Consider the following 22,274-nt stretch of genomic DNA (forward strand, 5'->3'; position numbering starts at 1 on the left):
TGAAGTTCTAGATGAAACATGCTAACAATAACTACATTTATGCTAGATGTAGTTGACGGAGTTGGGTTAAAATGATATAAATCAAGTATGTATATACATTATTTACGATTTATTTGTATATTTTATGAAAGTATGGCAAAATATCCCAAAATCTGAAAATGGACAAATGGAAGCTAAATCAACTATTTTGCCTGTGGTGCATGGCCTTAAAAAGTCACATAATCATTTGAATGGATTCACTCTGTGTGCAATGATAGTGTTTATGAATGACCAACTCATCTCTGTACCCCACACATACAATTTTCTGTAAGGACCCTCAGTCGAGCAGTGAATTTCAAACACAGATTCAACCACAAGGAGGTTTTCCAATGCCTCAAAGAATGGCACCTATTGGTAGATGGGTAAAAAAGAAAAAGCAGACATTGAATATCCCTTTGAGCATGATGAAGTTATTAATTACAATTTGGATGGTGCATCAATACACCCAGTCACTACAAAGATACAACCGTCCTTCCTAACTCAGTTGCCGGAGAGGAAGGAAACCGCTCATGGATCTCACCATGAGGCCAATGGTGACTTTAAAACAGTTACAGAGTTTAATGGCTGTGAAAGGAGAAAACAGAGGATGAATCAACAACATTGTAGTTACTCCACAATACTAACTTACATGACAGAGTGAAAAGAAGGAAGACTGTACAGAATTAAAATATTCCATATCATGCATCCTGTTTTGCATAAGGCTCTAAAATAAAACTGCAAAAAATGTGGCCTGAATACAAAGCGTTATGTTTGGGGCAAATCCAACACATCACTGAGTACAGCTCTTCATATTTTCAAGCATGGTGGTGGCTGCATTATGTTATGGGTATGCTTGTCATCGGCAAAGACTAGGTAGTTTTTTCTTAATGCAGCTAAGCACAGGCAAAATACTAGAGGAAAACCTGGTTCAGTCTGCTTTCTGCCAGACACTGGGAGATGAATTCACATTTCAGCACGACAATAACCTAAAACACAAGGCAAAATAGACACGTGAGTGGCTTACCAAGATGATATTTAATGTTCCTGAGTGCCTTAGTTACAGTTTGACCTAAAATCTGCTTGAAAATCGACGCCAAGACTTACAAATGGCTGTCTAGCAATGATTAACAACGAACTTGACAGAGCTTGAAGAATTTTATAAGATTAATGTGCAAATACTGTACAATCGAGGTGTGCAAAGCTCTTAGAGAATTACCCAGAATGACTCACAGCTATAAATCGCTGCCAAAGGTGATTCTAACATTATTGACTCAGGGGTGTGAATGCTTATGTAAACTAGATATTTCGATATTACATTTGCAAACATTTCTAAAAAACATGTTTTTACTTTGTCATTATGGGATATTGTGTGTAGAGAAATCCGTTTTAATCCATTTTGAATTCAGGCTGTAACACAACAAAATGTAGCATTTGGGTTTGAATACCTTGTGAATGTCACGTTCTGACCATCGTTCGTGTGTGTTTTCCTTGTTTTAGTGTTGGTCAGGACGTGAGCTGCGTGGGCATTCTATGTTGTGTGTCTGGTTTGTCTATTTCTATGCTTGGCCTGATATGGTTCTCAATCAGAGGCAGGTGTTAGTTATTGTCTCTGATTGGGAACCATATTTAGGTAGCCTGTTTTGTGTTGGGTTTTGTGGGTGATTGTTCCTGTCTTTGTGTTTGCACCAGATGGGACTGTTTTAGGTTCTCACGTTTGTTGTTTTTGTTAGTTATCTCATATGTAGTTTCTTTATAAATTAAAGAACATGAATAACCACCACGCTGCATTTTGGTCCGCCTCTCTTTCCCCATAAGAAAACCGTTACAGAATCACCCACCAACCAAGGACCAAGCGGCGTGGTAAACAGAGGCAGCAGCAACAGCAGCAGCAGGAGAAGCGACAGGTGCAGCAGGAGCAACAGCAGCAGCAGCAAAGGCAGCAGCAGGAGAAGCAACAGAGGCAGCAGCAGCAGCAGCAGCAGCGGGAGAGGCTGCACTATTTGGAGAAATGGACTTGGGAAATGGACCTGCCCAGGGGAATATTGCCGCCCCAAAGCCGAGCTGGAGGCAGCGAAGGCAGAGAGGCGGCATTATGAGGAGAGGAGCTAGCACGGCAGAGCAGCTGGAAGCCCGAGAGGCACCCCCAAACATTTCTTGGGGGGAGGGACACAGGGAGAGTGTGGCAGAGTCAGGAGCCAGACCTGAGCCAACTCCCCCTGTTTACCGTAAGGAGCCATGGATGCTATCGGCGAAGCTGAGGGCTGAGTCTGAGAGGGTCGAGGAGTTATTGGACAGAATGGAGGAGTGTGAACGGATGGGAGATGAGGAGACACTCAAGGAGGTGTTAATAGAATTGGGGGAGTGTGAAGAGAGCGAGCAGTTGATTTGGCGTAGTATGCAAGGCATTCGCCCTGAGGTGTGTCCCCAGCCCGGTACCACCAGTGCCGGCACCCCGCACCAGGCTGTCTCTCCGTCCCATCAACACAGGTGCTCCCGCCTGTCCGGCGCTACCAGAGTTTCCCGCCTGTCCGGCGCTGCCAGAGCTCCCGCTCCTCAGTCCAGAGGCGCCAGAGCCCCTCAGTCCAGAAGCGCCAGAGCCCCTCAGTCCAGAGGCGCCAGAGCCCCTCATTCCAGAGGCGCCAGAGCCCCTCATTCCAGCGCCGTCTGAGCTACCCGTCTGCCCAGCGCCGCCAGCGCCGCCAGTCTGCCCAGCGCCGCCAGCGCCGCCGGTCTGCCCAGCGCAGGCAGTGCCGCCAGTCTGCCAGGCGCCGCCAGTGCCGCCAGTCTGCCCGGCGCAGCCAGTGCCGCCAGTCTGCCCAGCGCAGCCAGTGCCGCCAGTCTGCCCAGCGCAGCCTGTGCCGCCAGTCTGCCCAGCGCCGCCAGTGCCGCCAGTCTACCCAGCGCCGCCAGTCTGCCCAGCGCAGCCAGTGCCGCCAGTCTGCCCAGCGCAGCCAGTGCCGCCAGTCTGCAAGGCGCCGCCAGTGCCGCCAGTCTGCCAGGAGCCGCCAGTGCCGCCAGTCTGCCAGGATCCGCCAGTCAGCCAGGATCTTCCAGATCCGCCAGTCAGCCAGGATCTGCCAGTCAGCCAGGATCTGCCAGAACCGCCAGTCAGCCAGGATCCGCCAGTCTGCCAGGATCGCCAGGATCCGCCAGTCTGCCAGGATCCGCCAGTCTGCCAGTCTGCGAGGATCCGCCAGTCAGCCAGGATCCGCAGGTCAGCCAGGATCCTCCAGTCAGCCAGGAACCGCCAGGATCTGCCGGAACTGCCAGTCAGCCAGGATCTGCCGGATCTGCCAGTCAGCCAGGATCTGCCAGTCAGCCAGGATCTGCCGGAACTGCCAGTCAGCCAGGATCTGCCGGAACTGCCAGTCAGCCAGGATCTGCCGGAACTGCCAGTCAGCTAGGATCTGCCGGAACTGCCAGTCAGCTAGGATCCGCCAGTCAGCCAGGATCTTCCAGATCCGCCAGTCAGCCAGGATCCGCCATTCAGCCAGGATCTTCCGGAACTGCCAGTCAGCCAGGATCTGCCGGAACTGCCAGTCAGCCAGGATCCACCAGTCTGCCAGGATCCGCCAGTCAGCCAGGATCTTCCAGATCCGCCAGTCAGCCAGGAACCGCCATTCAGCCAGGATCTTCCGGAACCGCCAGTCAGCCAGGATCTGCCAGAACCGCCAGTTAGCCAGGATCTGCCGGAACCGCCAGCCAGCCAGGATCTGCTAGATTCATCAACCTTCCTGAGCTTCCTCTCAGTCCCGAGCTTCCTCTCAGTCCCGAGCTTCCTCTCAGTCCCGAGCTGCCCCTCAGTCCGGACCTGCCCCTCAGTCCAGTGGGGCCCGTTGTTAGGGTTCCTAGGCCAAGGTTAGCAGCGAGGGTCGCCACTCAAGGGACGCTAAGGAGGTGGACTAAGACAATTATGGAGTGGGGTCCACGTCCAGCGCCAGAGCCGCCACCGCGGACAGATGCCCACCCAGACCCTCCCCTATAGGTTTAGGTTGTGCGTTCGGAGTCCGCACCTTGGGGGGGGGGTGTACTGTCACGTTCTGACCATCGTTCGTGTGTGTTTTCCTTGTTTTAGTGTTGGTCAGGACGTGAGCTGGGTGGGCATTCTATGTTGTGTGTCTGCTTTGTCTATTTCTTTGTTTGGCCTGATATGGTTCTCAATCAGAGGCAGGTGTTAGTCATTGTCTCTGATTGGGAACCATATTTAGGTAGCCTGTTTTGTGTTGGGTTTTGTGGGTGATTGTTCCTGTCTTTGTGTTTGCACCAAATGGGACTGTTTTAGGTTTTCTCACGTTTGTTGTTTTTGTTATCTCATGTGTAGTTTCTTTATAAATTAAAGAACATGAATAACCACCACGCTGCAGTTTGGTCCGCCTCTCCTTCCCCAGAACAAAACCATTACAGTGAAGGAACTGTATAATTAATATCAACCATGACAAATGAACTATAATTAGCACATATTTCAGTGCTTGCACATACAGTCGTGGCCAAAAGTTTTGAGAATGACACAAATATTAATTTCCACAAAGTTTGCTGCTTCAGTGTCTTTAGATATTTTTGTCAGATCTTACTCTGGAATACTGAAGTATAATTACAAGCATTTCATAAGTGTCAACGGCTTTTATTGACACTCACATGAAGTTGATGCAAAGAGTCAATATTTGCAGTGTTGACCCTTCTTTTTCAAGACCTCTGCAATCCGCCCTGGCATGCTGTCAATTAACTTCTGGGCCACATCCATCATTCGACTGATGGCAGCCCATTCTTGCATAATCAATGCTTGGAGTTTGTCAGAATTTGTGGGGTTTTGTTTGTCCACCTGCCTCTTGAGAATTGACCACAAGTTCTCAATGGGATTAAGGTCTGGGGAGTTTCCTGGCCATGGACCCAAAATATCAATGTTTTGTTCCTCGAGCCACTTAGTTATCACTTTTGCCTTATGGCAAGGTGCTCCATCATGCTGGAAAAGGCATTGTTCATCACCAAACTGTTCCTGGATGGTTGGGAGAAGTTGCTCTCAGAGAATGTGTTGGTACCATTCTTTATTCATGGCTGTGTTCTTACGTAAAATTGTGAGTGAGCCCACTCCCTTGGCTGAGAAGCAAACCCCCACATGAATGGTCTCGGGATGCTTTACTGTTAGCATGACACAGGACTGATGGTAGCGCTCACCTTGTCTTCTCCGGACAAAAATTTTTCTGGATGCCCCAAACAATCGGAAAGGGGATTCATCAGAGAAAATGACTTTACCCCAGTCCTCAGCAGTCCAATCCCTGTACCTTTTGCAGAATATCAGTCTGTCCCTGATGTTTTTCCTGGAGAGAAGTGGCTTTTTTGCTGCCCTTCTTGACACCAGGCCATCCTCCAAAAGTCTTCGCCTCACTGTGCATGCAGATGCACTCACACCTGCCTGCTGCCATTTCTGAGCAAGCTCTGTACTGGTGGAGCCCCGATCCCGCAGCTGAATCAACTTTAGGAGACGGTCCTGGCGCTTGCTGGACTTTCTTGGGTGCCCTGAAGCCTTCTTCACAACAATTGAACCGCTCTCCTTGAAGTGTTTCCTTCCAGGTAACCATGGTTGACAGAGGAAGAACAATGATTCCAAGCACCACTCTCCTTTTGAAGCTTCCAGTCTGTTTTTCAAACTCAATCAGCATGACAGTGATCTCCAGCCTTGTCCTCGTCAACACTCACACCTGTGTTAACGAGAGAATCACTGACATGATGTCAGCTGGTCCTTTTGTGGCAGGGCTGGAATGCAGTGGAAATGTTTTTGGGGGATTCAGTTAATTTGCATGGCAAAGAGGGACATTGCAATTAATTGCAATTCATCTGATCACTCGTCATAACATTCTGGAGTATATACAAATTGCCATCATACAAACTGAGGCAGCAGACTGTGAAAATTAATATTTGTGTCATTCTCAAAACTTTTGGCCACGACTGTACACTCACTAACACATTGTAAGCATGCTAAGAGATATTCACTTTGGTCGTTTCATGCTCTCCCTCTAACTTTTAACTAAATGCTTAGTGCAAACCTGTCATCTCAGCTGACTAAGAGTGTTAGCCGAATGGGGGGAATTCATTGGGGGTAGGAGAGTTAAGAATCAGACCACCAATTCCCCATCTGCTTCATGGTCTGAAGTGCCCTCCAGCAACCCCTCCAAAAACATCAGGGTGAGTTTGCGGCCTCCAGTCCAGCAGAGTTTTATAACTATGGTTTTGAAAGAGCACAATACTGGTCTCTCACTTTGCACACACACACAAATCCACTCTCACTATTTCAAACACTAGTAGATCCACACGTATTTGGTCACACACTTCAGCAAATGAACACACACACACACACACACACCTGCACAGTCACTTTATAAGCTATGAATAGTACCTCATCACCATCGCAATGTTGCTTTATCTGACATATGCGTGTTGACAGACAGCTCTCATAATGCTCTAACAACTAACCAAACTCGTGTACGACAGTTCCTGCCAGAGCATGCTACTACAATATACTGTATTGTGCCTCCCATTATGGCTCTAATACATTCTGACTCCATGGTACACTAACCATGGCTATAGATCCAATAGATCCCCGTCTTTGGCTGAAAGTGTATGCCCTCTAGTGGCCTATTTGCAGTCCAGTGAAGCTCATTAGCTGAAGTACCAATCATAATCCTATGTCACAAGTGAGAGATTATTTAATGCTAAAAGGAAATTCAAGGAATACGGAGTATTAAAGACCAGGTTTATAAACAGATCCACGACAATCAAATAGTGAAGAGATAATCTGATGGACACCTGTTTTATGGCTGGGCTAGCTGGCAGAGGTTTATGGTACTATCATGGCACAAGACGAGACCCACATGCAGGCAGATGGTAGATGGTTGGAGTCTTACAATGTTTATTAATCCAAAGGGGTAGGCAAGAGAATGGTGATGGGTAGGTAAGAGAATGGTCATGGACAGGCAAAAAGGTCAAAACCAGATCAGAGTCCAGGAGGTACAGAGTGGCAGACAGGCTCATGGTCAAGGAAGGCGGGTACGAAGTCCAGAAACAGGCAAGAGTCAAAACCAGGAGGACTAGAAAAAGGAAATGCAAAAAGCAGGAGAACATACAAGACTAACTGGCACAGAGAGACCGGAAAACAGGGATAAATACACCAGGCAAAATAAGTGACACCTGGACAGGGTGGAGGCAATCACAGGAACAGGTGAAACAGATCAGGGCGTGACAGGTACTATAAGATCACTTCAAGAGAATAATGCAAGCCAGAAATTAGGCTCATTCACTCAGAAAGGAACACTGAAGGCACAAAGACATTTGTTTCAACAGTGTTGAAAAAGTGTTAACTGGATTAGTGGTTCTCATATGTGCTCTGTGAAGTGTTATTATTAACACTTTCTGACTTAAATGTCGATGTGAATTTGCTGTGAATGTTATTAATATATTTACTCTACAGCCTCCTATGGCCTACTTCACACTTTTCCAAGTTTAAATGTAATGTAGTTCATTTAATGTGTGACACACACCCACTCACAACCTTTAGTAGATACTGTATGTGAGATGTAACAGTTTCTATTTATGCATAACATATCGTGTTATTCCCTGATGGAGATTGGAGATTAGAAGAAAATGGCAGAGTGGGCCACCTGGTCAGTCCAGCCAGGACACCTGGCCCACACAAACAGTGGAAGACGCATAGTGATGTCCAGGGAGGAGAGGGTCATTGGAGTGGATAAGGAGGTTTGCGCTAGCAGGTTGATGTTTATTGTCATGAGTTTTGTCCTAGAGGCAGAACTGAGCAATGTTCCCTTAGATAGGCCAGCTGCAAAGTAAAAATGGTCTATATTGTAAAAATTCATGACAACAAAAATTTTATTTTTAGTCTTAATTTAAGGTTAAGGTTAGCGTTAGCAGTGTGGTTAAGGTTAGGTTTACAATCAGATTTATGACTTTGTGGCTGTGCCAGCTAGCGACCACTCTTCAGAGCTGCATCCAGAACAAGATTAATGACGAAGAACGTTAACATGCTTTGGGCTGGGGGTCTTTGGAAAGTCCAGCCCAAGAATCTGGGACATGCTAGTTAAATTAGTTGAAACTGGATCCAGAGCTTTTGGGATATTCACAAACATCAAAAAGGTCATATTGGGTCATCTTTAAAACTCAAGGCCTGAGATTTATAGTTAGACAGTCTGTCAAATTGTAAGGCAAGTGTATTGAGTGTTACCTGCAGCGGTTGGCAACTCAACTCATGATGAATATGCAAATCTGCAAATTATCAGTGTTGGGGAGAAGTGAACTACATGTAGTTTAACCAGTAATTAAACTACATTTTGCAGTAGCTTGGTGGTAGTTGAACTAAATTGAAATATTGATAGTGTTTTCAGTAGTTAATAACTTTTTGCCATGTAGCAGTGTAGCTAACTACTGGAACTACAAAAAGAAGAAAATATGGGGGAAATCTGCAATCTTTTCCTTTCTTTTTCAGCACCAGACCTGCCTAATTATCACTTGAAGCATAGTTGTGTTTAATAGGCTAAATTACACATTGTTTTAACACCTGACCCCAGAGTGATCCATTCTTGCAATTTGTAGTCTGACATTTCAGATTTAGATATGATAACTTTTTGACCATGTACTGGGCCTTTAATTGCATAAAAATGAGGAAATCATTGCTTATAAAAATGTATTGAATTGGTAACACGTTCTATAATATGCACTGTGAATACTCTCCAAAAATATAAAGATCACATTAAAAAAATGGCAATAAATCCATATATGATGCATGCAGTGGGTTTCGACTACATCTTTTCAGTCAATGCAACCAGACTGTATCACAACCGGCTGTGATTGGGAGTCCCATAGGGCGGCGCACAATTGGCCCACCGTCGTCCGGGTTTATGCCGGTTTAGGCCGTCAGCCTGAATGTGAAGTACAAGCGATGGGTAATGGAGTTGCCGCAGGATGGACAGGTAGATGTTGAGGGTCATGAGTGTGAGGGTGATGCCCACGCCATGGCCCAGAGACACCTGGAAATCAAAGAGGACCCAGCAGGTCAGGCAGCTGTCAGATCCACATGAGATCCACATCATAGTCGGAGTCATTGGACGTCGCTTGTGTCTGATTGTCAGATCACAGCGGTGAAAAACAAATTGTGAATTCACCAAACCCAGGTAATGGTGCCACTGCCAACAACTATGGCTGTCTATCTATGGGAGCCGTGGTTGCTAGCCCTTTGCTTCACGTAACTTATCTTCTCCATCATTCTTCCACCTTTTCTGTCGCGTCACCCTCTTCATACATTTATAAATTCTTTATCAACTGCCTACAAATCGATTGGCTTAGTGGAATAAATTGTTCAGTCAACACCTGCCTCTCAGCATAGCAACATTACCATATTTAACAGTAGGCCTGTGCTATGTGTATGTGAGAGAGAGGACACCCAACCTGCATCAGGAGGGTTAGTGACAGTGAATATCCATAAGTCAGGCTGAATCACTTTCCCTATTGTTAGCTACTACCATGTTTGTACATGTTCATTAATAAATAAATATTGAGGATGTTAAAATTATTGGACCTCTTGGTCCTCAAGTTGTTTAGCCTAGATAAGGATATTCAATGGAATATAGGCCTAGGTCATGAGAATGTTTAAAATATTGTGATATTGTAAACATGCATGTACATTTCAAATATACATTTACAAAATAAATTAGGAATAAAGTTATGTTATGAGGACACAGCTAAGAGGTACAGGGTTTTACCCTTTTATTTTCAGAAACATGCACTCCCTGAATTATTCCACCAAATGGTAGTACTGCTCGTGCAATAATGTATAGGGCATAAAGACTGTCGCACATGTGCAACACAGCAACAGCAGCTAAAAATGCATTTTAACATCTCCAATCATTGCCACAACATCCTTTGCTGCAAGACAACTGACCCTCTTCCAACACAGCCACTGTACTGATTGAAAGATGAAACACAAACAAACATGGTTTTGCTGGGTAGCAGCATCAAATTTCCATCCAAAAGCAGCAGCCTGGTTTGTTAACATAAAAAACATTCATTCAAACATTCAGCAGTCATCATATTTGTCAAAAATGACTTATACAGTCTCCATCCCAGACCAATCCCAACCTCTAGTCCTTTTTGCATGGAAACCTCAAGGAATCTATATAGAGTGAAAATATCAAACAAAAAAAATAATTTCAATGAGGTCCCCGAATCAGAGCTCCAGTCCCCTCTTCCATAACCTGAGTCCCCATGTGACACACTCTGACCCAGTCACCACACAGCGCCGCATGTCTTTACAGAACTGCTCCGCCTCAGCGTTGCTCGGAACCTGGCTCTATATCAGCAGCGGGGCTCTCTGCGCTCCACCACGGTGGGTCTGTACAGAGTTGCTGTTGCTGGCTCCTCTGCCTCCTGCGGCTGATCAGTGTCCGCAGCTTGGCCAACACAGAGCCAAAGTGGCCCCGCACCACTCGCACCCAGAACACCTCCAAACCACATAGCTGACAGACACACAAAGAACAGTGGTTAGGGACAGAGACAAGGGTTTGCGGTCAATCATTCAGTTAAATAATCATCAGGGGTTTAAAAACACAAGCAAAAACTGACAGACGCTCCAGGTAGTCATAGTGGGCCTGACACAGTGCCTGGCTGAACTGAAGGATCCGTGGGCCAAACACCACACTCACATATCTTGCATTACTCATCTCATATGTATATAGTGTATTTTATACCATCTATTGCATCTTGCCTATGCCGCTGTCATTGCTTATTCATATATTTCTATGTATACTGTATATTCATATTCCTTTACTTAGATTTGTGTGTATTAGGTAGTTGTTGTGGAATTGTTAGATTCCATGTTAGTGTTAGATATTGCTGCACTGTCTGAACTAGAAGCACAAGCATTTCGCTACACTCGCAATAACATTAGCTAATCATGCCTATGTGACCAATAAAATTTGATTTAATTTGACCTGACCTGGGAAACCATCACTCAGACAGTACCTGTCAACAGGGTCACTTAGCCCCTTGCCCAACCTAGCCAGAATATGTTACAAGTGCTTTGTAGACCATAGCTGTGTTCGAATACTCATACTACTCACTCTAACCGCCCAAAAAATGAAGTATAAACGCAGAGAACACAATTTCCGTACTTTAGGGTCCATAATGCAATTCTACAGAAAATGGGCGTGGCTTCACATCATTTGCAGATTTGAAGAAAATGGCGTAAAATATGCAGCCTAAATCCAACGATAGCGGATAAAAATGAATTGCTTTAACTAACAAAATGTTGAGCAATGTAATAAAGTAATTACTTTTCAAATAAGTAACCTTACATGCTATGTTGGCTGACAATTTGTTTGCTAAGCTGTCCTTACGAATCACAAAGCATATCATTACAGCAGTATGTACAGGTATGTTAGCTAGCTATCTGACGTTAGTTGTCAACTTACACATCAAACTTTCCAGTATATTAACTATAAACTAACTACCCAACATGACAATTCCCGTAAATCTTAGCTAAATGGTATAGTCGTTGTACATTCTCAATGGACATTCTGGTAAATTCGCTCTGGCTATCTACTCCGATTTCAGAGCACTCTTGTCTGAGCTACCAGAGCGCAGAATAATGAATTTATGAGCGCTCAAACCCGGTTGAATATGTCCGGTGTCAGTTAACGTAGGCAAAAAAGCGTTATTAAATTGTTGCCAGCAACACAGGTAGTCACCAACACTCTGGATTACATGAAAACTGCCTAACCAACTCTGATAGGGCGTGATGTCAAGCAAAGAGGTACTGAATTTGAAGGAAGGTAGGCCTTGAAATACATAGACTCAAATGATGTCAATTAGCCTATCAGAAGCTTCTAAAGTCATTGCATCATTTTCTGGAATTTTCCAAGTCACAGTCAATTTAGTGTATGTAAACCTCTGAACCACTGGAATTGCGATACAGTGAATTATAAGTGAAATAATCTGTAAACAATTGATGACTTGTGTCATGCACAAAGTAGATGTCCTAACCGACTTGCCAAAACTATAGTTTGTTTACAAAAAATGTGTGGAGTGGTTGAAAAACTAGTTTAAATGACTCCAACCTAAGAGTATGTAAATTTCTGATTTCAACTGTATGTAGTATATACTCCTTAATTATGTATTATACAGTATGTTAGTATGGGTATTCAAACACAGCTCAAATCTCTGATTTAGCAACTAAGCTATTTCAAAAGTATTTTTAGTAAAAGACTCAATAATTGCAACACACGGGGAATTTATTTAACCTTTATTTTACTAGGCAAGTCAGTTAAGAACAAATTATTATTTACAATGACGGCCTACCAAAAGGCAGAAGGCCTCCTGCGGGGACGGGGCCTAGGATTAAAAATAAATACAATACAAAAATAGACAACACACACATCACAACAAGAGAGACAACACAACACTACATGAAGAGAGACCTAAGACAACAACATAGCAACGCAGCACCATATGACAACACAGCATGGTAGGAACACATGGTAGCAGCACAAAACATGGTACAAACATTATAAATGGACACAATCTCTAGAATATTGGATCTCTAGGACCTCTGCCCTCCTGGAAACTGCCCTTCTGACACACCTGTGAATCTAAACCAAGCAGGCACTGCCCGACTTAGCCGACCAAGCAGGCACTGCCCGACTTAGCCGACCAAGCAGGCACTGCCCGACTTAGCCGACCAAGCAGGCACTGCCCGACTTAGCCGACCAAGCAGGCACTGCCCGACTTAGCCGACCAAGCAGGCACTGCCCGACTTAGCCGACCAAGCAGGGCACTTAGCCCGACCAAGCAGGCACTGCCCGACTTAGCCGACCAAGCAGGCACTGCCCGACTTAGCCGACCAAGCAGGCACTGCCCGACTTAGCCGACCAAGCAGGCACTGCCCGACTTAGCCGACCAAGCAGGCACTGCCCGACTTAGCCGACCAAGCAGGCACTGCCCGACTTAGCCGACCAAGCAGGTACTGCCCGACTTAGCCGACCAAGCAGGTACTGCCCGACTTAGCCGACCGTAATAGTCATTTAATCAGGGGTTGATTGGGTTACAATCAATGCAGTTATTTTTAGCATGTTAATTCACTTTACTCAAGGGCATAGGCTTATTTCACTACTATCTACCTAGCTAGTAGTGAGCAGGGGGGGGGCAGTGACCCAGCTAAAAACAAACATTCCCACACCTTAGAGAACATTTCCATCCCTATTCCAGGGGAGGGTCATGTAATTTGTAATTGATGAAAAGTCAATATTTCTTAGTGTTTTCAGAATTAGTTGCTTATTGGACTATACAGTAAAATTGGAAAGTTTTCAGACCCCTTCCATTTTTCACATTTTGTTACATTACAGCCTTATTCTAAAATGGATTTCAAAAACAAATTCTCAATCTACACACAATACCCCATAAAGACAAAACGAAAACAGGTTTTTAGATTATTTTGCAAATGTATTACAAATAAAAAAACTGGACCCAGACCCTTTGCTATGAGATTTGAAATTGATTTCAGGTACATCCTGTTTCCTTTGAACATCCTTAGATGTTTATTCAACTTGATTGGAGTCCACCTGTGGTAAATTCAATTGATTGGACATGATTTGGAAAGGCACACTCCTGTCTATATAAGGTCTCACAGTTGACAGTGCATGTCAGAGCAAAAGCCAAGCCACGAGGTCGGAGGAATTGTCCGTAGAGCTCCATGACAAGATTGTGTTGAGGCACAGATCTGGGGAAAGGTACAAAAAATGTCTGCAGCATTTAAGGTCCCCAAGAACACATTGGCCTCCATCATTCTTAAATGAATTAGTTTGGAACCACCAAGCTGGTCGCCCGGCCAACCTAAGCATCAGGGGAGAAGGGCCTTGGTCAGGGAGGTGACCAAGAATCCGATTGTCATTCTGACAGAACTCCAGAGTTCTTCTGTGGAGATGGGGAAACCTTTCAGAAGGACAACCATCTCTGCAGCCCTCCACCAATCAGGCCTTTATGGTAGAGTGGCCAGATGGAAGCCACTAAAAGGCACATGACAGCCCGCTTAGGATTTACCAAAAGGCACCTAAAATACTCTCAGACCATGAGAAACAAGATTCCGTGGTCTGATTAAACCAAGACTGAACTCTTTGGAGGAAGCATGGTGATAGCAGCATCATGTTTTGGGGATGTTTTTCAGTGGCAGGGACTGGGAGACTAGTCAGGATCGAGGGAAAGATGAACGGAGCAATGTACAGAGAGATCCTTCATGAAAACTTGCTTGAGAATGCTCAGGACCTCAGAATGTTGTGAAGGTTCACCTTCCAACAGGACAATGACCCTAAGCACACAACCAAGACAACGCAGGAGTGGCTTCGGGACAAGTCTCTGAATGTCCTTGGGTGGCCCAGACAGATCCCGGACTTGAACCCAAACAAACATCTCTGGAGAGACCTGAAAATGGCTGTGCAGCAATGCTCGGCATCCAACAATACAGAGCTTGAGAGGATAAACAGAGAAGAATGGCAGAAACTCCCCAAATACAGGTGTGCCAAGCTTGTAGCGTCATACCCAAGAAGACACGAGGCTGTAATCACTGCTAAAGGTGCTTCAAGAAAGTACTGAGTGAAGTGTCTGAATACTTACGTAAATGTTATATTTCAGTTGTTGTTTTTTGTTAGTATTTTATTTTAAAAAATAAAAAATTGTTTTTGCTTTTTCATTATGGGGTATTGTGTGTAGATTGATAATGGGAAAAAACTATTTAATCTGTTTTGTAATATCACTGTAACGTAACAAAATGTGGTTAAAAGAGGTCTGAATACTTCCCGAAGGCACTACATATCGATGTGTGCCGCCCCTCATCTCTTATTCTCCGCTGGGAACCTATAGGCTATTTAGTGTGATCTCAATGAAATAATCTATAGCATCTAGACTATGAAGTGCATGCTTGGATAATCACAGAGCAAAGTTATATTTCTAAGATAGCTGCAATGGATATTCCAACCTTGAGCCACAGCTGGCTCTGCTCTTGCTGATCAAAAACTTGCTGCTGTACCAATGGCTGTGGTGTGTATGTCTACAGTGGAGAGTCAAAGAAAAATGCACCTACTAAATTTGAGTAGGAAAATCAACATTTCAACCATCTTCATTTTAATTACACTTAACTAACAAGAGGGCTTTGTGTTGGAGCCAATTTCTTCCTATTTAAGAAGAGGTAGGCCTACCTGTATGAGAGATGAAATTCGGCTATTGAAATAGCCTACCTCCATGTCAGTGACAGGCTGTTAAGTTATTTGAGGGAGTATGAGAGGGTACGCCATAAGCCTACCTTTTATAAAACATGACATTGTTAAAAGCACAGGTCTACCCCATGTTAACATAAGATTTAAGAAAATTCAACAAATTCCATTATATAAACGTATCTATAACAACGCTTTGGTCCGTGATGCTTTATGCTAGACAGAAGTTGGAAAATACGCGGGAAAGACGTGACTTCGATGCATATGGGGATATCATTATTTTGTTTCTTTGACATTGAGGCTGAGCTACAACCTTCTTTAGCCAAGGAGAGAAAACATTCAATTTGCTTGGGAAGTAATCGAATTCTGTCACAATCAATTGATTAAGCCATTCACTTTCTGTACAATAGAATATTTTAAAACCCAGACAGCTTTAAGGGAGCAACTTGTGATCTTCTCTCTTTGGGTTAAGACATGGAGGAAGAGTAGCCAGCAATTAAAGCATACATTTATTTGCATTGGTAGGCCTACCCTGTCTGGGGTGGAAAGGTGGGCCTGACGCCATACTCCGATTCCTTATGATGTCTTAGATTTAATTATTTGCAAACTGGGAAAGTTTTGTTGCGACAAGACACACTGATTTGCCATGGCAGATATATAAGAGGAACAGTAGCTTGTCATTTCAGTCATTTGTGTGCTATTAAAAAATATTCTGTTAATATGTCAAATTACAAAGAATTGCATGACATTTTTATAAAAAGGCTAGTTTTTCTCAGACCTACAAATGCGATGATATATTCATGCAATTATTTTACTATAAAGGAGATCTTTCCATCCCTACTCTTGCCCACTGCATCCGTGTGCCAGCAAAATTCCTGCGTTGCATTGTAAACTGCATATCTAAGGCCAAGAAGTGAGGGTAAATGGGAAACGGGGATAACCTAGTCAGTTGTACTGAATGCATTCATGAATGAATGATTCATCTGAAATGTGTCTTCTGCATTTAACCCAACCCTCCTGAATCAGAAGTAGACATGTTCTCTGCTATGCACTTTTAAAAATTATTATTTTGGTTACAGGGAAGAGTCACTTTTCTTTTACCTTTATTTAACTAGGCAAGTCGGTTAAGAACAAACACGTTCCTTTAATGTCACACAGAAGTGGTTACCATATTTTCAGAATATTCAATATTAGTGTTCTAGACACGTTTCATTGGAATATTGCAAGAACATTCCTGTGTCCAGTAATCATTATGTACACTACCGTTGAAAAGTTTGGGGTCCTTGTTATTGAAAGAAAAGCATATTTTTGGTCCATTAAAAGAACATCAAATTGATCAGAAATACAGTGTAGACATTGTTAATGTTGTAAATGACTATTGTAGCTGGAAATGGCTGGTCTTTTATGGAATATCTACATAGGCGTACAGAGGCCCATTAACAGCAACCATCACTCCTGTGTTCCAATGGCATGTTGTGTTAGCTAATCCAAGGTTATCATTTTAAAAGGCTAATTGATAATTTAAAAAACCTTTTTGCAAATATGTTAGCACAGCTGAAAACTGTTGTTCTAATTAAAGAAGCAATAAAATTGGCCTACTTCAGATTAGTTGTGTATCTGGAGCATCACCATTTGTGGGTTCGATTACAGGCTCAAAATGGCCAAAAACAAATAACTTTCTTCTGAAACTTGTTCTGAGAAATGAAGGCTATTCCATAAGAGAAATTTCCAAGAAACTGAAGAGCTCGTACCTCGCTGTGTACTACTCCCTTCACAGAACAGAGCAAACGGTCTCTAGCCAGAATAGAAAGAGGAGTAGGAGGCCCCGGTGCACAACTGAACAAGAGGACAAGTACATTAGAGAGTCTAGTTTGAGAAACAGACGCCTCACAAGTCCTCACCTAGCAGCTTCATTAAATAGTACCCGCAAAACACCAGTCACAATGTCAACAGTGACGAGGCGACTCCGGGATGCTCGCCTTCTAGGCAGAGTTGCAAAGAAAAAGTCATCTCAGCCTGTCCAATAAAAATAAAAGATTAAGATGGGCAAAAGATCAGAAACTGGACAGAGGAAGATTGGAAAAAAAGTGTTACGGACAGACAAATCTAAGTTTGAGGTGTTTGGATCACAAAGAAGAACGTAAGATGCAGAAAAAATGAAGATGCTGGAAGAGTGATTAACGCCAATCTGTCAAGCATGGTGGAGGCAATGTGGTGGTCTGGGGGTGCTTTGGTGGTGGTACAGTGGGAGATTTGTACAGGGTAAAAGGTATTTTGAAGAAGTTAGGCTATCACTCCATTGTGCAACGCCACACCCCGTGGACGGCGCTTAATTGGAGACAATTTCCTCCTACAACAGGACAATGACCCAGAGCACAGCTCCAAACTATGCAAGAACTATTTAGGGAAGAAGCAGTCAGCTGGTATTCTTCAGATTACCTCAACAAATTAACAACTAGAATGCCAAAGGTCTGTAGGGCTGTAATTGCTGCAGATGGAGGATTCTTTGACGAAAGCAAAGTTTGAAGGTCGCAATTATTATTTCAATTAAAAAATCATTATTTATAACCTTGTTAAAGTCTTGACTATATTATTTCCAATTAATTTCATGTATGTTTTCATGGAAAGCAAGGACATTTCTAAGTGACTTTTGAACGGTAGTGTACATTGTCACCACATGGAAGTTGTTGCCTGTTCATCCGAGTGCCCATTCTGACATTCACAAACACCCCCTGGAATCGGCTGCAGTGCTTTTACTAGACTAGGTGACTACTTGTGCTCAGTATACTTTGCAGATGATAGTTGAGTGACAGTAGAGTACTGGCATTATACTTCAGGTTCTTGTAACCAAATTTAAGAACAAAAGCTTCCCCACATGATGAAATTGTTGATGATTACAACTGTTAAGCTGTAGTACCAGTGACGTAGAAATGACACAGACGTTCTAGAACGTTTTTCAGCCCTCTGTATTAAACTACTTTCTGTGTTACAACGCAGCCTGTTCCATGTTATCTGACAGGACGCACAACTAAAACTTATCCCAGTACTGACTTGCATTGTTCATGAGTCTTTCATCTAGAGTCCAAGTCAAGTCAATTGATCCCGAGTCTAAGTCAAGTCTTAAGTCATTTTCTTTGCAGCTTAAGTGCAACTCGAGTCCGAATCACAGAGTCGAGTTTCCATCTCTGAGCCAGCCGTATCGATGGTTCCCCAGTGGGGTGATGAGAGTAGTGTAATACAATGGTTTGAGCAGAGTAACAGGATGGTCCTACTTAAATTCACTTTCAAAGATACTTTACTTAGGACAGCTAATCAGACATACCATTGATTGTCCGGAAGGTGAGTTTATCATCTGAGATTCAAAGTTCTAACCATTTTAAACACACAGCTGGAGCTGCACGCTTTTTTGGTCTGCAGTGTTAATTCATAACCCATCATTTATACATTTTTCCAGTTGTGTAAAGTACTTAAGTAAAAATACTTTAAAGTACTACGTAACTACTTTACTATTTATATTTGACAACTTTTACTTTACTACATTCTCAAAGAAAATTATGCACTTTTTACTCCATACATTTTCCCTGACACCCAAAGTTACTCGTTACATTTTGAATGCTTAGCAGGACATGAAAAGTGTCTAATTCACACACTTATCAAGAGAACATCCCTGGTCATCCCTACTGCCTCTGATCTGGCGGGCTCATTTTGTAAATGATATCTGACTGATGAAGTGTGCCCTGGCTTTCCGTAAATTTAAAAAACAAGAAAATTATGCAGTCTGGTTTGCTTAATATCAGACATTTTAAATGATTCATACTTTTACTATTGAGACTAAAGTATATTTAAAACCAAAAACTTTTACTCAAGTAGTATTACTGGGTGACTTTCAATTGAGTCATTTTCTATTAAGGAATCTTTACTTTTACTCAAGTATGGAAATTGGGTACATTTTCCACCACTGCATTTTTCTCTGGCAGGCTGGCACGCTCCCGGACCTCACTTTTTCTCGAAAGGGGTGGGTCTGGCAGGCTGGCACGCTCCCGGACCTCACTTTTTCTCGAAAGGGGTGGGTCTGGCAGGCTGGCACGCTCCCGGACCTCTCTTTTTCTCGAAAGGGGTGGGTCTGGCAGGCTGGCACGCTCCCGGACCTCTCTTTTTCTCGAAAGGGGTGGGTCTGGCAGGCTGGCACGCTCCCGGACCTCTCTTTTTCTCGAAAGGGGTGGGTCTGGCAGGCTGGCACGCTCCCGGACCTCACTTCGGGCATGGGGATTACTCACGGTGCAAAGTTCTCTCTCTTATAACTTCTCAAATCACATCCCTCTCTTAAAAACCTGTTATGGCTGCAATCCCGATACCGGGATCAATATGACAACTACCAGTGAAAATAGAGGGCGCCAAATTCAAACCACAGAAATCTCATAATTACAATTCCTAAAACATACATGTGCCTTATATCATTTTAAAGCTATTCTCGTTGTTAATCCCACTAAAGTGTCCAATTCCAAATAGGCTTTTCAGCGAAAGCACTACAAACGATTATGTTAGGTCTCCACCAAACCACAATAAGCACAGCCATTTTCCAGCAAAATATAGCATTCACAAAAACCAGAAATAAAGATAAATTGAATCACTAACCTTGAATTATCTTCATCAGATGACACTCATAGGACTTCATGTTGCACAATACATGCATATTTTGTTTGATAAAGTTCATATTTATATAAACAAATCTGAGTTTACATTGGTGCGTTAGATTCACTAGTTCCAAAAACATCAAGTGATTTTGCATAGCCACATCATTCAACAGAAATACTCATCATAAATGTAGATGATAATACAAGTTATATACATGAAATTATAGATATACCTCTCCTTAATGCAACCGCTGTGTCAGATTTCAAAAAAGCTTTACGGAAAAAGAAACGCATGCAATAATCTGAGACGGCGCTCAAAAGTAAAAACAACACAGCCGCAAAGAGGGCGTCAACATAAACAAGAAATTACATGATAAATATTCCCTTACCTTTGATGATCTACATCAGAAAGCACTCCAGGCATCCCAGGTCCACAATAAATGTTTGTTTTGTTCAAAAAATGTCCGTTATTTATGTCCAAATACCTTATTTTGTTAGCATGTTTGGTATACATATCCAAACGCTAATTATGGTCAGCGTTATATCGGACAAAAACTTCAAAAAGTGATATTACAGGTCGAAGAAACATTTCAAACTAAGTACAGAATCAATTATTAGGATGTTTTTAACATATAGCTTTAATAAAGTTCCAACCGCAGTATTCCTTCTTGTCTTCATGAGCAATGGAACGCAAGTGACTACCATGAGGAAAAAGCGCGATCACAAAATGTCTGCTTGATGGACATCTCATATATTCTGCTCTCATTCACTCCCACAACAACATAGAAGCCTCATTATAATTTCTATTGATGGTTGACATATAGTGGAACCCCTAGGCAGTGCAACATCATTCATATCTGAAGGGGATTTAATTGGAGACTATGGTTAAAACATACAAGCTCAGATTTCTGACTTCCTGTTTTGATTTCAACTCAGGATTTTGCCTGCCAATATGAGTTCTGTTATACTCAGACATCATTCAAGCAGTTTTAGAAACGTCAGTGTTTTCTATCCAATACTAATAATAATATGTAAATAATAGCAACTATGACTGAGGAGCAGGCCGTTTGATATGGGCACCGTTCATCCAAGCTATTCAATACTGCCCCTACAGCCATAAAAAGTTCAACACTTAATTTCATAATTTTCATATTACATGCACAACCCATAGTTTGGAAACTTCATCTATGTAGTGGGTATACTTTCCAAGTTACAGTATTTCCTTTATAACACTTTTAATTACATCACAAAACAAGTGTTCTATAGATTGCCTCTGACCATTCCCCACATTCTACATTATAGTGTTCCAGTATTCACTTTTGAACGTGTTAGAGTTCCAGTGGGAAAAAAGGTATTTTGAGACAAAGCACATTCCTTTGATGAATTTGGAGAGTAGAGGACTGTTCCAAGAGTGCAAAGCTGTCCTCAAGGCAAAGGGTGACTATTTTGAAGAATCTAAAACCTAAATTATATTTGTATAACACTTTTTTGGTTACTACATGATGCCATGTGTTATGTCATAGTTTTGATGTCTTCACTATTACTCTACAATGTAGAAAATTGTAAAAATAATAATAACTTGAATGAGTAGATACTGTATGTATACACACACACAGCATTCGGAAAGTTTAGACCCCTTGACTTTTTCACATTTTGTTACGTTACAGCCTTATACTAAAATTGACTAAATAAAAAAATGTCTATCAATTTACACACAATATAATGACAAAGTGAACAGGTTTTTAGAAATGTATATATATAAAAACCAGAAATACCTTATTTACATGTATTCAGACCCTTTGCAATGAGATTCGAAATTGAGCACAGGAACATCCTGTTTCCATTGATCATCCTTGATATGTTTCTACAACTTGGAGTTCACCTGTGTAAAATTCAATTGATTAGACAGGATTTGGAAAGGCAACACCTGTCTATATAAAGTCCCAAAGTGCACGTCAGAGCAAAAACCAAGCCATGAGGTCGAAGGAATTGTCTGGAGAGCTCCGAGACAGGATTGTGTCATGGCACAGATCTGGAGAAGGGTACCAAAACATTTCTGCAGCATTGAAGGTCCCCAAGAACACAGTGGCCTCCATCATTCTTAAATGGAAGAAGTTTGGAACCACCAAGACAACTTCCTAGAGCTGTTGTCCTAAACTTAACTTTCAGGGGAGATGGGTCAGGGAGGTGACCAAAAATTAGAGCTTCAGAGTTCCTCTGTGGAGATGGGAGAACCTTCCAGAAGGACAACTAAATCAGGCATTTATGGTAGCGTGGCCAGACGGAAGCCACTCCTCAGTAAAAGGACTCTCAGACTATGAGAAACAAGATTCTCTGGTCTGATGAAACATAGATTAAACTC

The sequence above is a fragment of the Oncorhynchus nerka genome, linkage group LG9b (genome assembly GCF_034236695.1).
Source record: "Oncorhynchus nerka isolate Pitt River linkage group LG9b, Oner_Uvic_2.0, whole genome shotgun sequence".
Taxonomy (NCBI): domain Eukaryota; kingdom Metazoa; phylum Chordata; class Actinopteri; order Salmoniformes; family Salmonidae; genus Oncorhynchus; species Oncorhynchus nerka.